The sequence below is a fragment of the Botryllus schlosseri genome, chromosome 8, assembly GCF_051294905.1.
Source record: "Botryllus schlosseri isolate E-star chromosome 8, Bs_hap1, whole genome shotgun sequence".
NCBI lineage: Eukaryota > Metazoa > Chordata > Ascidiacea > Stolidobranchia > Styelidae > Botryllus > Botryllus schlosseri.
The window spans coordinates 5,552,471-5,567,466 of NC_137243.1; the positions used below are offsets into that span (position 1 = coordinate 5,552,471).

Sequence of the window (14,996 nt, forward strand, 5' to 3'; positions counted from 1 at the left end):
AGATGCATAACTGCATTGAAACGGTTAGTTTTATACCAGTAGACAGATAAGTTATTATTATTATATTCTTTATTCACAGTAAAACTGGTAGATACACACATAATCCGGGGAGCAACCTGCCCCCAAAGGAAAATGGCGAGATTGGAGTAAATTTTTAAAATTTCAGTAATACATTCAAATTGTTATTCCTATGCAATACACGGAGAAGTCAGATTACAGAATTGCAGCAGATGAAGAATTGGCAAGGGTTACAGAGCAGAGGTAGAGATGATTGAAGATGAAGAATCGAAATTACAGAAATTATGCTGTGATTCACAAGTGTAATTTTAGTCCAGTGGTGCATTCAAGGCCTTCCGAAGAATGTGCACAGTGCCCAATAATGTGATCTTCTGGATCATGTCGAATCGAACGTTACCCGGAATTTGTTGGATATGCCTCATGAGTTTTTTGCTCACGACCCCTGTAGCACCAATGACTATCGGTACAATGTTTATTTTGCATCGCCACATTTTCTCACATTCCATTTTGAGGTCTGCGTATTTGGAGTATTTTTCTGATTCTTTTTGCAGTAGGTTGTGATCAGCTGGGACAGCCAGTTCAATTATTATTATTATTATTATTAATATGGTTAAAAGTTTTAGTGGCGCTTATCTCCCTTAAGGGTCTGGTGCACCACGGTCTGAAATTACCTCCTGGTATAAGTACCCTTGCAATGTAATTCAACCTCGGCTATATACGAATCAAAACTTAAAGGATTCTACGACATGATAGCACGAATTCAGTCACAGGGGTTAATAGCTCGGGCTGGACCAAGAGGTTATAGGTCGTGAATGGGATGTCATGATTTCGGCATGACTCAATGAGAAAGGACCGTTGAAAATGATATCTTGCACAATTCAGTAGAAAATGGTCGACGGTGTCGGCGATGTTACAATGGAGACATAGCGGAGTATCTGAACATCCTATTTTGAACGAATGGAGCGCAGACGGAACATGATGACCTCGAATTGCCGACATGCATGCATTGACGGGAATTTAATTGAAATGCAACTATGGAAACGCTTATAATGCATCCCTTTATCTTCACATGCGTACAGTTCCTGCCAGAGAGTTCGCGAATATTGGCGGACAAGTGACTTAGCTTCTCCGATGGTCACCTCAGGGACCTGACGATTGGGGCCAGACAAAGCCGCGGATGTTGCTTCGCGGTCGGCGATCTCGTTGCCATGGATACCTTTGTGACTGGGAATCCATCCAAATTCTACCTCTATACCTCTTCCAGTAACCCGCTCAAGCAAGGGGAAAAACTTGTTGAATATATCTGTCGGCGCAGTGACAGGGTTGGATATCGTGTTCAACACACTAAGCGAGTCTGAAAGAATCACATATTTGTCTTCTTTGCATCCATTATTGGAAACCCAGGACAATGCCTGAAGAATCGCTAAAAGTTCAACATGAAATACGGAATGATAAACATGACAAGTTCTACTAACCGTACCGAACGAGAGGGGATATAGAAAGCGTAAGCGGTTGCTATTGAGGTCTTGGACCCATCTGTATATATCTCGATAGCTCCGTCGTGGCATTCAAACATATAGTTAGATAAGTTTGTTGGATGGTAGATATTGGGTGAGAGATTGGCGATATTAAAACACTAAACGAACAGTTTTAGATAAAGTCATGAGAAGCGAATTTATATCAAAACAAAATATAGTAAACGAAGATATGTTTTTGTAAAATGTCTTTCATATCGAGTTCCAAAGAATATACCATCTTCTCATTCGATTGCACTTAGATTAGGAAACAAATTGGCGTTAGTACAACTCTGACACAGATACGTGTGGTCTCAGAGTCAATGTGACTACAGCCATCATAATCCGAAGCCTTTACGCACAAGTTGCAATTCATTCACATGAATTTATCCAAATTCATAGAAATTGTGGCCCTATTTACGTCACCCGAACGCGCCCCCCTTTCATGTTCAATGAATATCACTGTATTTTGATATAGCTAATATAGGTAGACTAGCTACACAGGTTGTCATCGATGATTCCATTTGTTTGCATGAACCGTATCCAATTCATGTATAGGTTATTAGCAGGGTTGGGTAAGAAAATACAAATGGAATCATAATTATAATTTCAAAAGGGCGGGGTTGGTATTTCGAGCCCGACTTTCCCTGCGTATACGCCACTGCACACGGCGAACCACTGCAACAGTCCCTGTGCCGATTGGAATGCGCAGGGGGGGGGGGGCGATCAGAATACACAATGTGCAATGCGATGAGCAGAGAGGAGAATGTCGAAACGGGCAACTGTGGTCTCTCAATCTAGCATTCCCCTCAGCCTATTGCTCGATGTAGCAGTGTTCTATCTTTAAATTTCTTATTTTGATGAGTCCTCGCTCAGAACCAGGGACTGAGCAGAGACGACCTTTTGATGATCTTTTGTCTCATTCTATTTTAGTCGTTATCTTGCCAAATGTACCCCTCATGGTCTCTTGACGTGGTCAATTATATCAGACCAGCATTGACTATCATGATTCCTGAGATGTCAATCTATAGCACTTTTCACTTTGACTCCAGAGTTTTTGTAAGACATCGCTTGCTCAGATCATATGGCGAGGCAGAGGCTTGATAAACCTCGAAGAATTAGGAAAGGATTGGACGCGTTTAATGTCTGCAGGTTGGCGACCACTGGCCTGTTGAAATAATGATGAGCAAGGCTGAAACGGCTAGCCTAGCTATACGTCCATACAATCATGTTTTTGTCTGTTCGTGGTATTCATTGTGTTTGCCAACTGCAATGGTGACGAACCGGGCTGATTTTGTTTATTGCGATTAAGTAGCTGCCGACCTGTAGTACGGTACACTTCTAAGCTTTTCAAGCCACTGCCTACGACAGGGGTCGGCAAATCCCGGCACGCGTGCCATTTGTGGCATGCCATTGTGCGCGCACGCGAGATGATTTTTCATGGCACGCGAAATGATTTGACGAAAACTATTATAACCACGTTTTTGCAAAAAAAAGAAACAGAAGTTTTCAAAATGTACAAAGCTCGTAAGTGATCCAAGATTTTTTCGTAAATCAACATAAAATAGACTCGCTCAAGTCAGATTTTACTTGTCTTGATATTATTGTCAGCGCTTCGCGCGATTAATTGGTCCTGATGTCTTGTTTATAATGTGGGAACCCCCAATAAATGAATGTATACATATAATAGACAATGTTTTCAAAACGATTCTTAGACGCACAGACACATATACCACATGGACGCTTCCAGTTGCCGAGAGGCGATCGTTTCACGGACGAGCCCAAATCGCCGACATTAAGTGATGAACAATTAGCGTGAATTTCGGGCCGATATAGTCGCGCTGAGCGTAAAATTAATTTTTAATAAATGAAAGAATTTGATCAATAATATAGGTGCGTGTACATGAGCAAGTGGATTCAATCCTCATTAATTACTCAGTTGACACAGGGCTGTGAAGTCGGTAAATTTTACCACCGACTCCAACTCCGACTCCGACTCCACACATTTTCAATGGAACGACTCCAACTCCGACTCCTAAGTCTTTAAACGTACCGACTCCGACTCCGGCTCCGACTCCGACTCCTGAGTCTTTAAACCTACCGACTCCGACTCCGATTCCAACCCCGACTCCATCAGTATTGCCAATTTACTAGGGATGGTGTGAACGTGAGGTTCACGTTCGCGTTCTGTGTGTGAACCTCGGAAATTTTGAGGTTCACGTTCACAAACGAACCTTGATAGGTTCTGCACTGTGAACCTTTTTCATATATTACAATTTTCGCTTCATTATAACATCTTTGGGTGAAATTTATTGCATTTCAACTGCGAGCCACTCTGTGCATGGCGCTGGCAGCATAAAAAAAACTAAACGAGCATGCACGTTGACAAGCTCAAAAATTTTAGTGGCTTTGTTACAAAGTTTGCTTGAAATATCTGACTATCCGTTTGTGAATATTTAGTGCAGTGAGCTTGACCCGCAATCACACAACATCAAGGGCGAAATACGCTACATGTAGGCAGTCAGCGAATGATGCTTATTCAATCAATCATTGAAATTGATATCGTTGTCTGATGTAAAAAAATCTGGCTGGCCTACGGGGATAATCCTATTTCATGTTTATTGTATCATAAAAACCAAATCCATGCGATTGGGGTGATGGCTACTGCTATATAACATGTTAAAGGGGTGATATCGGTAGCGGTACAGAAACCCGTGTTACACTCTGCTCAATATCAACGTAGAAATTCTAAGACGCCGAATACATTGCCCGGTCTGACCATTAAGGCGTAAGCTTAGATTCCCTTACAAGTATTCGAAGAAATTGTTGGCAAAGCGACTGAAGATATTGATTTTATGGGATTATTATATCATTTGATTGCCCCAGTTAGTACATTTGTCGACGCTTAAAACGTCAATATGTACTTCAGCATTGCGGCCTTATGTGGCCCGACCCGTCGCTAGGTATCGTGTACAATTGTACAATACATTAATACAGGCTATCATTTCACTGAAATGTAGGGTTGGAATTAACAATATGACGTCATGACGTCACGAGGTTCACGTTCGCGTTCACACAGAACCTTTCTAAAAGGTTCGCGTTCACACGAACCTGAACCTTTCAGAGGTTCACACCATCCCTACGAATTTACTTCGAAAATTATATGCCACAGTAGCGGTTAAATGACTATCATATAACCATTAAACATATGCAAACATATGATTAGCGATGGCATGCAAAATTGTTTCATTGTGGTACAGCTCGAATTATGCAATATGTACGGAAGATTGCCTTTCTCAATATCCATTATTTTTCATATTTTATCAGTTTTTATATCATTTACTCTCTAATAACCTAATATGTATATGTATATGAATCATTCAAACACGACATATATCCCATCCTGTATAATTAAAATGTAGATAAAACAATCGAAGTGTGGCTATTGTGTGTGAGTCAGCAACTAATACAAAGATGCATCTTACAAATTTTCTGTACTGTTCACTGTACTGATCACAAGCACGCACACTCTCACTAATAGACATTGGTCAGAAACGAAATTTAGGAAGTAGTCAAATAGCATATGTCTAGTCTACATGCACTTAGTCAAGTATTCAAGGACTAGGACTTGCAGTCTTTCGACCAAAGCAGCTAAGCTACACAAGAAATATTTTTTAATTTTGTCAAATGGAAGGAGCGTTTGGTCATATATTTACATCAATTTTACAACCAAATGATATATTTGCTCTGTCACAATATCATGGTATAATTCCTAAAATTGCATCAACTAGTGACTGCATCGTGAAAATGCATATTGCTTCTTTCTTCCTCTATGCAACTGAATTGTAATTTGCAAATAATGTCCAATTTTATCTATGTGAGGGGTGGCCAAACTTTTCGGCCAAAGGGCCACATGAGATTTACGAACCATTGTGGGGGCAACTTGAATGTTGATAACCTTTTTTTAGTCGTCCGATAGGAACGAACCGAATTAGGTGACATTGAAAACAAGACTTATATGACTACACTTTAAAATTGATAACAATTATGCCATGAAAACTCCGTGTGCAACTGTACAGCGTGCAGTCATGCCCTGGTCGCGCAAAGCACGAAATTTTTTCAAAGGTAATGAATGAATTTTATCAATAAATATATTACTTGCATGTATTGGGGGTCGCCTCTGTATAGCAATGGGCTCATTTGGCAAGAACAGGATCATTTGGCGTTTTAGACATAGTAATATCGACGGTTTTGGTGAACATGCGTCTGTCATTTTGCGCAAATGTTTTATTGCCGACGATCTCGCATCGAGCGCACAAGCGAAGTCGCATGTTGGACGACACGTTATCTCCTATAATTGCGAGTATAGTTAGACCCAATTCTGTAAATTAGGCGTATTTATTATTTCGAGGAGGGGTCCAATACTAAATGCAAGAAATGTAACAATAAATCATGCGAATTGTTAAGAAAAATTTCAAGTCAAATAAATCTGCTACGGAATATTCTACTTCATGGTCATATACGAAGATCTGCGATGAATGTGACTGGCCCCTGGTTACGCCAATGCGTCGAAACTGATGTTTCAGTCATCATCAAATTTCGCGGTTAGGCTAATCAAATTTTGGTTGTCCTTGCAATTTTATCTGATGTTATATCTAATTTTGAGAATTACGTCGCAGGCCACACAAAACAATCTCGCGGGCCGCATCTGGCCTGCGGGGCACGGTTTGGCTGCCCCTGATCTGTATCGTTACTAATATCAGTAATTGATGGTACATAAAAATCCTATTTTAGTTGTTATTATTAGTAATTCAAAGATATCTTTGAAAGCAATTGTTTTCATGATAAAGAAGTTGGAGTCGGAGTCGGAGTCGAAATCAGGGTCGTTTTCACAAACTCTGACTCCGACTCCAGTCAGTATTTTTTCCACGACTCTGACTCCGCCTCCGACTCCAGCCACTATAGTTTTCACGACTCCGACTCCATCAAGCGAAAATTAGCCAAACTCCGACTCCACCGACTACGACTCCACAGCCCTGCTGTTGAAGCACGGTTATTTAATAACCTCTGGTAAAGATTGGAATCGCTGATAGATACCAGACCAAGTTTAAAAAAACACTCCTTCGATCAGACTCGTGCGATTGCAAATTAGCACTTTTAACTGGAGGTGGCGACATTTTCATGTGCCAGTCGCATTTATGTCTGAGGGATCTGATTGCAGTGACAGGATCATTAGGCGCCAGCCATTTAAGCACCCGAAAATCTATATCGAAGGCTACAGAATACGTCGGTTTAATGCAGGGCTTTGGAGCCGGAGTCGGAGCCCGGAGCCGGAGCCCCGGAGCCGTGCATTTTCACCGGAGCTGGAGCCGGAGCCGCAGCTCTACATAAAATTCAGCCGGAGCCGGAGCTGGAGCCCGTTATTTGAGGAGTAGCTCCGGCTCCGACGTATTTCATAAGATGCTATTATATATGCAACAACCACATCTGCTGATTTATCATAATTGAACAGCAGGCCTGAATTTTAATGCTGTGCACAGCAATGGCATAGAGTAAAGTGCGTTCTAATGCAACTATGATGTTATCGACAATTTACAAGTATTCATTATGACGTCAGAAGCCGGCACGGCGGCACCTATGTTTTCGTTGCTACATCGGATGTTACTGACGGCTGACAGACTCTAGATTACTATAGATAACTAACCTGTGGGTAGAGTAGTAATCTATATAGACCAGGAATGGCCAACCTTTTCGGCTAAAGGGGCACATGCAATTGACGAACGAGTGCGCGGTCCACTAGCCGCGCCAAGCACGTAAAATTTTCAAAGTTTATAAATAAACTAGGCCAATAATATTTTTACTTGAGTATATTGCGGGTCTACTGTATACCGCCCGCTAGGATCAGTTTGCAAGGGCACGATTATTCGGCGTCTGGCCACATCGATATCGAAGGTCTCCGATAACATGCGATAATCATTTTGTGCCTACATCTCACCGTCGACGATCTTTATGCGAGCGCAAACGCGAAAAGACTTTCTCACGTAATTGCGAATACAGTTAGACTCAATCGGGTAAATTGGGCGTTTTTTCATTTTCAGTAGGGGTAGGCTACCAAGCAAGAAACCGTGTGAGAATTAAACACGCGAAGCGTGAAGAAAAACTTCACTACTATTTTAGTTCATTGTAATGTACGACGATTTACTGAAAATGTGACTGAACCCTAGATCTGCCAATGCGTCGGAACTGATATTTTAGTCATCAACATCCCAAGTGTCGCAGCCAGACTTGTAATCTTTCGTTGGCATTGCAAGTTCACAATCTGAGCAATTCATTTTCGATAATGTAATAGGAAATTACCTCGCGGGCCACGCAAAACCCTCTCGCGGGCCACATTTGGCCCGCGGTTTGGCCACCCCTGACATAGACAGGCACATTCGATAATTTCAGAGCCGGAGCCGGAGCAGTGGTAATAAGGCGGCTCCGGAACTGGAGCCGGAGCTAATGTATGATAGAAGAAAGCTCCGGAGCCGGAGCTGGAGCAGTTTAAATTTACGGCTGCTCCAAAGCCCTGGTTTAATGGCCGTCAGTCATTTTGAGAGCGCAGTTTCTTGAGTCGCGTGACGCCTACTTGATATGCTTTCGTAAGTCCCGGACCGGATTTTGCCGAAACTAACAGTCCCCAACCCCCATACTGAACTGCCATCCCTAGACTCAATCACCCTAACGACCCCGGGCTATTGTAGTGTATCTACCGGTACTGTTGTATTCTCATAATTGAGAATGCAGCTAAATTTAATTATGGGTATTTGAGGAAGAATCTTTGCGGGATACCGATGATAAAATCAAGACATGTATGAACACTAAATCGCGCGAAGCGTGAAGAAAATGTTTATGCTGCATTCATCTGTCCCCAAATACTGTAATATTTAGTGATTTTACGAAAAATTTCCAAATATTTATGGGGGGGGGGTTTCGCCCCTTTCGTCCCCCTGGCTACGCTAGTGCATGGGAAGCAAATTTATATCAAAACAAAATGTAATCGACGGAGCTATATTGTTGTAGAATGTCCTCCATATTCAGTTCCAAAGTATGTATACCATCTTCTCATTGGATTGCACTGAGATTAGAGAACAAATTAGCGTCAGTACAATTCTGACACAGATACGTGTGGCCTCAGAGTCAATGTGACTACAAACCAGGGCTGTGGAGTCGGAGTCGGAGTCGGTGGAGTCGGAGTCGGGGTAATTTTCGCTTGATGGAGTCGGAGTCGGAGTCGTGAAAACTATAATAGCTGGAGTCGGAGTCGGAGTCGGGAGAAAATACGGACTGGAGTCGGAGTCGGAGTTTGTGAGAATGACTATGACTTCGACTCCGACTCCGACTCCAACTTCTCTATCATGAAAACATTTGCTTTCAAATAGTTTTCAATAGAATTTTTATGTACCACCAATCACTGTTATTATTAACCATACAGATCAGTCGCGGCCAGCCCGTGGCACGCAGGCCAAATTTGGCACACGAGAAGGTTAGGTGTGGCCTGCGAGGTAATTCTCGAAATTAATTATGACATCAGGTACAATTGCAAGGCCAACCAAAATTTGATTAGCATGACGGCGAAATTTGATGATGACTAAAACAACAGTTCTGACGCATTGACGTATCCAGGGGTCAGCCACATTTATCCCAGATCTTCGTATATGACCATGAAGTAAAACATTTCATAGCAGATTTATTTGACTTGAAATTTTTCTCTGTACTTCGCATGATTCATTGTCACTAGATTTCTTGCATTCAGTATTTGAGCCCCCTTCTGAAAATTATAAATATATATTTTTCACAGGATTGAGTCTAACTATATTCGCAATTAGGAGATACGACTTCGCTTGTGCACTCGCAGCGAGATCGTCGACAAAACATTTGCACAAAATGATAGAGGCATGTTCACTGATACCGTCGATTTTGCTATGTCTAAACGTCGAATAATCCTGTCCTTGCCAAATGAGCCCAGTGGTATACAGATATGACCTCCAATGTATGTTAGCGACCTATTTAGTGATATAGCTATAGCCTGATTCAGTCGTTATCTTGCTAAAAAAATTCGCGCTTCGCGCGACACGAGCCTGATTGCGCTTGGCACAGTTGCATGACATATTGTTATCAATTTTAGAGCGTATTAATACAAGTCTTCTTTGCAATGTTACCTAATTCGGTTCCCTCCTATCGACGACAAAAAAAGGTTATCAACATTCCAGTTGCCCGCGCAATGGTTCGTAAATCTCAGGTGTCCCTTTCGCCATAAAAGTTGCCCACCCCTGATATAGATAAAATTAGACATTACTTGCAAATTACAACTCAGTTGCAGAGGGAAGAAAATTGCAAGATGCGTTTTCGCAATGCAGTCAAAATTGATGCAATTTTTGGAATTATACCATGATACTGTGACAGAGAAAATACATCGGCTGGTTTTGTAAAATTGTAAAAATGATGTAAATATGACCAAACGATGCTTCCCACTTGACAAAATTAAAACTATTTGTAGTGTAGCTTAGCTGTTTGGGTCGAACAAATGATTAAGAAAGACTGCAAGTCCAATTCCTTGAATACTTGTGTGTGAATACTAGGTCTATATGTAGACTAGACATAGGCTATGGTCTTTGACTACTTAACTAAATTCCATTTATGACCAATGTCTATTATTAGTAGTAAAAGTGTTTGTGCTTGTAATCAGGATAGTGTGCAATGACAAAATTAGTAAGTTCAATTTCTTTATTAGTTGCTGAGTCATACACAAGAGCTACACTTGGATTTTGTATCTACATTTTTATTATACAGGATCGGATATCTGCCATATTTGAATGATTCATACATTTCAGGATATTAGAGAGTATATGTTATAAAAACTTGAAATAAAGATTTGCTAAATATCCTTCCTTATTCATGTTAATTGCATAGTGGATAATTCGAGCTGTGCCACAATGAAACAATTTTGCATGCCACAGTTAATCATATGATTGCATATGTTTAATGGTTGTATGATAGTCATTCAACCGACAATGTGGCATATAATTTTCGAAGTAAATTGGTAATAATGCTGGAGTCGGAATCGGGAGTCGGAGTCGGAGTCGGTGTATTGAAAATGTGTGGAGTTGGAGTCGGAGCCGGAGTCGGTGGTAAAATTTACCGACTCCACAGCCCTGCTACAAACATCATAATCCAAGGCCTTTACACAAGTTGCAATTCATTCACATGAATTAATCCAAATTCATAGAAATTATGGTCCTATTTACGTCACCTGAACGCGTCCCCTTTCATGTTCAATGAATATCACTGTACTGTGTGTATTAGTTACTATGGGTACACAGGTTGCTGTATTGTGTGCAGCTACTAGCTATACAGGTTTCAGCGATGTTTCCATTGGTTTGCATGAACCGTATCCAATTCATGTATAGGTTAATAGCAGGGTTGGGTAACAAAGTACAAATGGAATCATAATTATAATTTCAAAAGGGCGGGGTTAGTATTTCGAGCCCGACTTTCCCTGCGTCTACGTCACCACACACAACGTACCACAGCAACAGTCCCCATTCGACTATGACTATTGACTATACTGATCGCGTCTAATTGCCTGCAGTCAATGATGGCCAAGACGGTCGTGTCATCACGAATCAAATGTATGAGTTGATTGTGTGTCTTTCCCTCCAGCGAAGTGGTTCCTAACCGGCGTGTGCCGATTTGACTGTTCAGTGGGGCTGTTCAAAAATAACCTTTTTTCCTGAATCTTGCTTGTTACTTGATTAAATCGTTAGGTTCCCTTAAAAAATGACGCACACCAAATTTGAATTCATTCAGACCAATATTCACGGATTTCGTAGAGTTTGAAAATTTTGAATTTGCCTAGAAATGCAAAAAAATTTTTTTTTCAAATTTTTCTGCCAACCCCATGAAATTGTTGCGCTGTCTTCAAAAACGATGCAAAACAAATTTGACTCAATTCGAAGCCGTAGAAGTGGAGTTATTTCAGTTTTTCTTTGATAATTCTGGGATTATCCTTGATTGGTGGATCATCCCAGAATTATCATCAAAAAACTTGAATAACTCGGCTTCTGCAGTTTGGAATTGAGTCAAATTTGCTTTGCATCGTTTTTGAAGACAGAGCAACAATTTCATAAGGTTGGAAGGAAAATTGGAAAAAAAATTTTTTTTGCATTTTTAGGCAAATTCAAAATTTTCAAACTCTACGAAATCCGCGAATATTGGTCGGAATGAATTCAAATTTGGTGTGCGTCATTTTTTAAGGCAACCTAACGATTTAATCAAGTAACCCGCAAGATTCAGGAAAAAAAGTTATTTTTGAACAGCCCTGTGTTCAGGGGGCCGCTCAGGATACACAATGTACAGTGCGATGAAAATAGCGGAGAATGTCGAAACGACCAATTGTGTTCTGTCAATCTAGCATCCCCCGCAGCCTATGGCTCGATGTTCTATCTTTAAAATTCTTCTTTTGAAGAGTCATCGCTCTTTTTCATTATATTCCTTGAATTCATCCTTGATCGGGTCTTTTTCTGGACTTTTTGTGACGACACTGTGAGTGCAGCGACTAGGGGGAGGGATGCCATATTGTCCCCGTATTTGGACAGTTGATAAGTCATCAAAAGGTCATCTCCTCGGGAAATTCGACCATGATGCTGTGGTTTTGCTGAAGGTGTTGACCTTTCTGTGAGGACACTGTGAGTGCAGCGACGAGGGGGGGTGCCATATTGTCCACGCATTTAGACAGTTGATAACTCATCAAAACTTGCCATAGTTATCACCAAATCAATGTTTGATTTATTTGAAATATGCAAATACGTAGATATTAACGATAGAGATAACTATAAAAACCAGATAACAATTTTGGTTAGTATCACAATTTTATAGTGCGGCCCGCAAATGGATTCAAATGTTGAATGCGGCCCGCGAGCTAAAAAGTTTGCCCACCCCTGGGCTAGATAAACCTCGAACAGTTCGGAAAGGATAGGACGCGTTCAACGCCTGCAGGTTGGCCACCTCTGGCCTGTTGAAATAAGCATGAGCATTGAGCAAGGCTGCAACGCATTGGAAATGCTAAATACTAATCAAGACTCGGGGAGACCGGGTCACCATCTACCAGTGTTGGGATCAAGTCACTACCTTCGAGTCACGAGTCATTCCGAGTCATTGCACATTTTGACTCGAGTCAAGTCAAGTCAATCGATTTTCAAATGTGACTCGAGTCAAGTCAAGTCACTCGATTTTTGGCGGTGACTCGAGTCAAGTCAAGTCAAGTCACGAGTCAAGTCACATTTCAAGTCAAGTTGCCTTTTCGAAGTATGAGGCATGATTACGTCATTGCAATTTGCTAGCTGTCTGAAATACAGATTGAGTGATCATTGATTCCGAACCAATGAACGAATATAGAGTGAAATATATCGGCAAGAAGGCGCTGTGTCGCTCACATACACGTAGAACTGTTAAGCTATGTAAGTAATTGCATAGCCTTAGTTTATATAGTTACCAACCAAAATAGAGAATAGAGAAACGAAGTGATAAGATGCAATACATTACTCATTTACAAATAGATATGATGGAATTCGAGCTTGCGCTAATGGTTGAGGACAATATACACTATATTCGAATTCAATTTCAATAAATCAAGAGGTTCGGTAAAAGTAAGAACAGAGAACAGAAATAGACATTTTTCTATTTTATTACTTCGCTACTAGAGTTTACGACAACGTAACTGTAAGCTTTGATCACTTCGTTCGCGATCAATTTATTTATGAGAGAACAATCGAGGCTCAGTGAAACGCTCGATCATTGAATGATTTGTCACTTTCAAGGGTTACACCAGCGTTTCGTGAACAATCCGAACATATGCAAGATACATTGATTTTTATCGACACCAATACTATACTGATGACTTGAAATTGACTCGTGAATTTTGCTCCGAGTCACGAGTCAATCCGCATTTCTTATACGCCGAGTCAAGTCAAGTCAAGTCATTTTAACAAAGTGACTCGAGTCAAGTCGAGTCATACGAAAAAAGTGACTCGAGTCTGACTCGAGTCAAGTCATGACTCGAGTCATCCCAACACTGCCATCTACCACACTGGTTCCCTGACTATACGTACCTGCAATTATGTTTTGGTCTGTTTATGGTATTTATTGTGTTTTTCCATTGCAATGGTCCTTTACACCAAGCTAATTTTATTTATTCAGATTAAGTAGCTGCCGACCAGGCACGTCCCATTGCTAAGCTTTTTTAAGACACCGCTTACGCGGATGAGATGCCTAGTCGAAAAACCTCCAACACTTAGGTAGGAATTCTAGAGTTGACCTCGATCAGACTCGAGTCCACAATCCATTGGTGTTGTAGCTGTGAAGTATACCACTACGCTATCTCTCTACGCCACCGTGGTCAATCAAATAGATAAACGACACTTTCAGAATGTCATGACTTGGCCCAATCATGCACAATGACTGCAAAGTACAAGTCGATTAAATACGCAAAGTGGCTAAGTCGACTCAAGTAACTTGTCATGTTTAAGGAAATAACTGAAGTCAACGAAAAATTGCGACTCGAGTCGGACTCAATTCGAGTCATTACAACCCTGGTGCATCTTTCGCCTATAACTAGACTTGCAATAATATTATATACGATTTGCAGAACTCAACATTGTCCCTTGAAAGTAAATGTTTGTTATGATGATTGATTGAATACCGTAAATAGTCCTACAAGAGGGGGGTGGGGCATTTTACAGCGAGTAATTCAACCAGGAAGGCCTGACAAATGCATTCAAACATTTCCTTATTGACCGAAAGGAGCGATGCTTAAAATTTGTAAAGATTCCTTTCGGCTGATCGCAAAATTCACAGAGTACATAAAAACGAAGTAATATCATGGTACTTTTGACGGGTGCAGAGATTTGATGATTGACAAGAGTCAATGACCACTCTGTAAGGTACGGTACCATCTTCTTCATGGGAAAACGTATTTTGACGGTTAGTCACAAATGATAATATCTCAAAAAGCGCGTACATCAAAGAGGGAGCCTTGGGAGGCGCGTAAATTGATCAGGGGGCCTGGCCGACCGGCCACCTCGCCATCTTCGAAAACCACCATTGCATTTCGTCTACCGGCCAACACATACTACTTCATTTTCATCGATTTCACATTTTTGTGTTATCATCTGTTACCTTTAATTGAGTGGTAGGCTACATGCGCCTTATTTACATGTTCAAAGTTGGATGTGTTATTCTAAGACCACTACATCTCGTTTCTACTCCTTCCCATCATATCAGTTTATCACAACTTTGTGATGTTTAAAATGATGAATTTCCTAATAATACGCTTAATGCAGCTTTAGCCGTAATCGAGGTATTGCGTTTATCGCCTGCCTTGTTCGGCAAAACGGCCGAATTGCGCCATTCATGAAAAAAAACGAA

The 14,996-nt window shown here is 41.0% G+C and overlaps 1 protein-coding gene across 1 annotated transcript in view; it reads right to left on the reverse strand.

Moving 5' to 3' along the window:
* The window catches only part of LOC145443968 (TOG array regulator of axonemal microtubules protein 1-like), a 106,822-nt gene that overhangs the window by 16,590 nt on the left and 75,236 nt on the right, over positions 1-14,996 (reverse strand). The window lies entirely within an intron of this gene.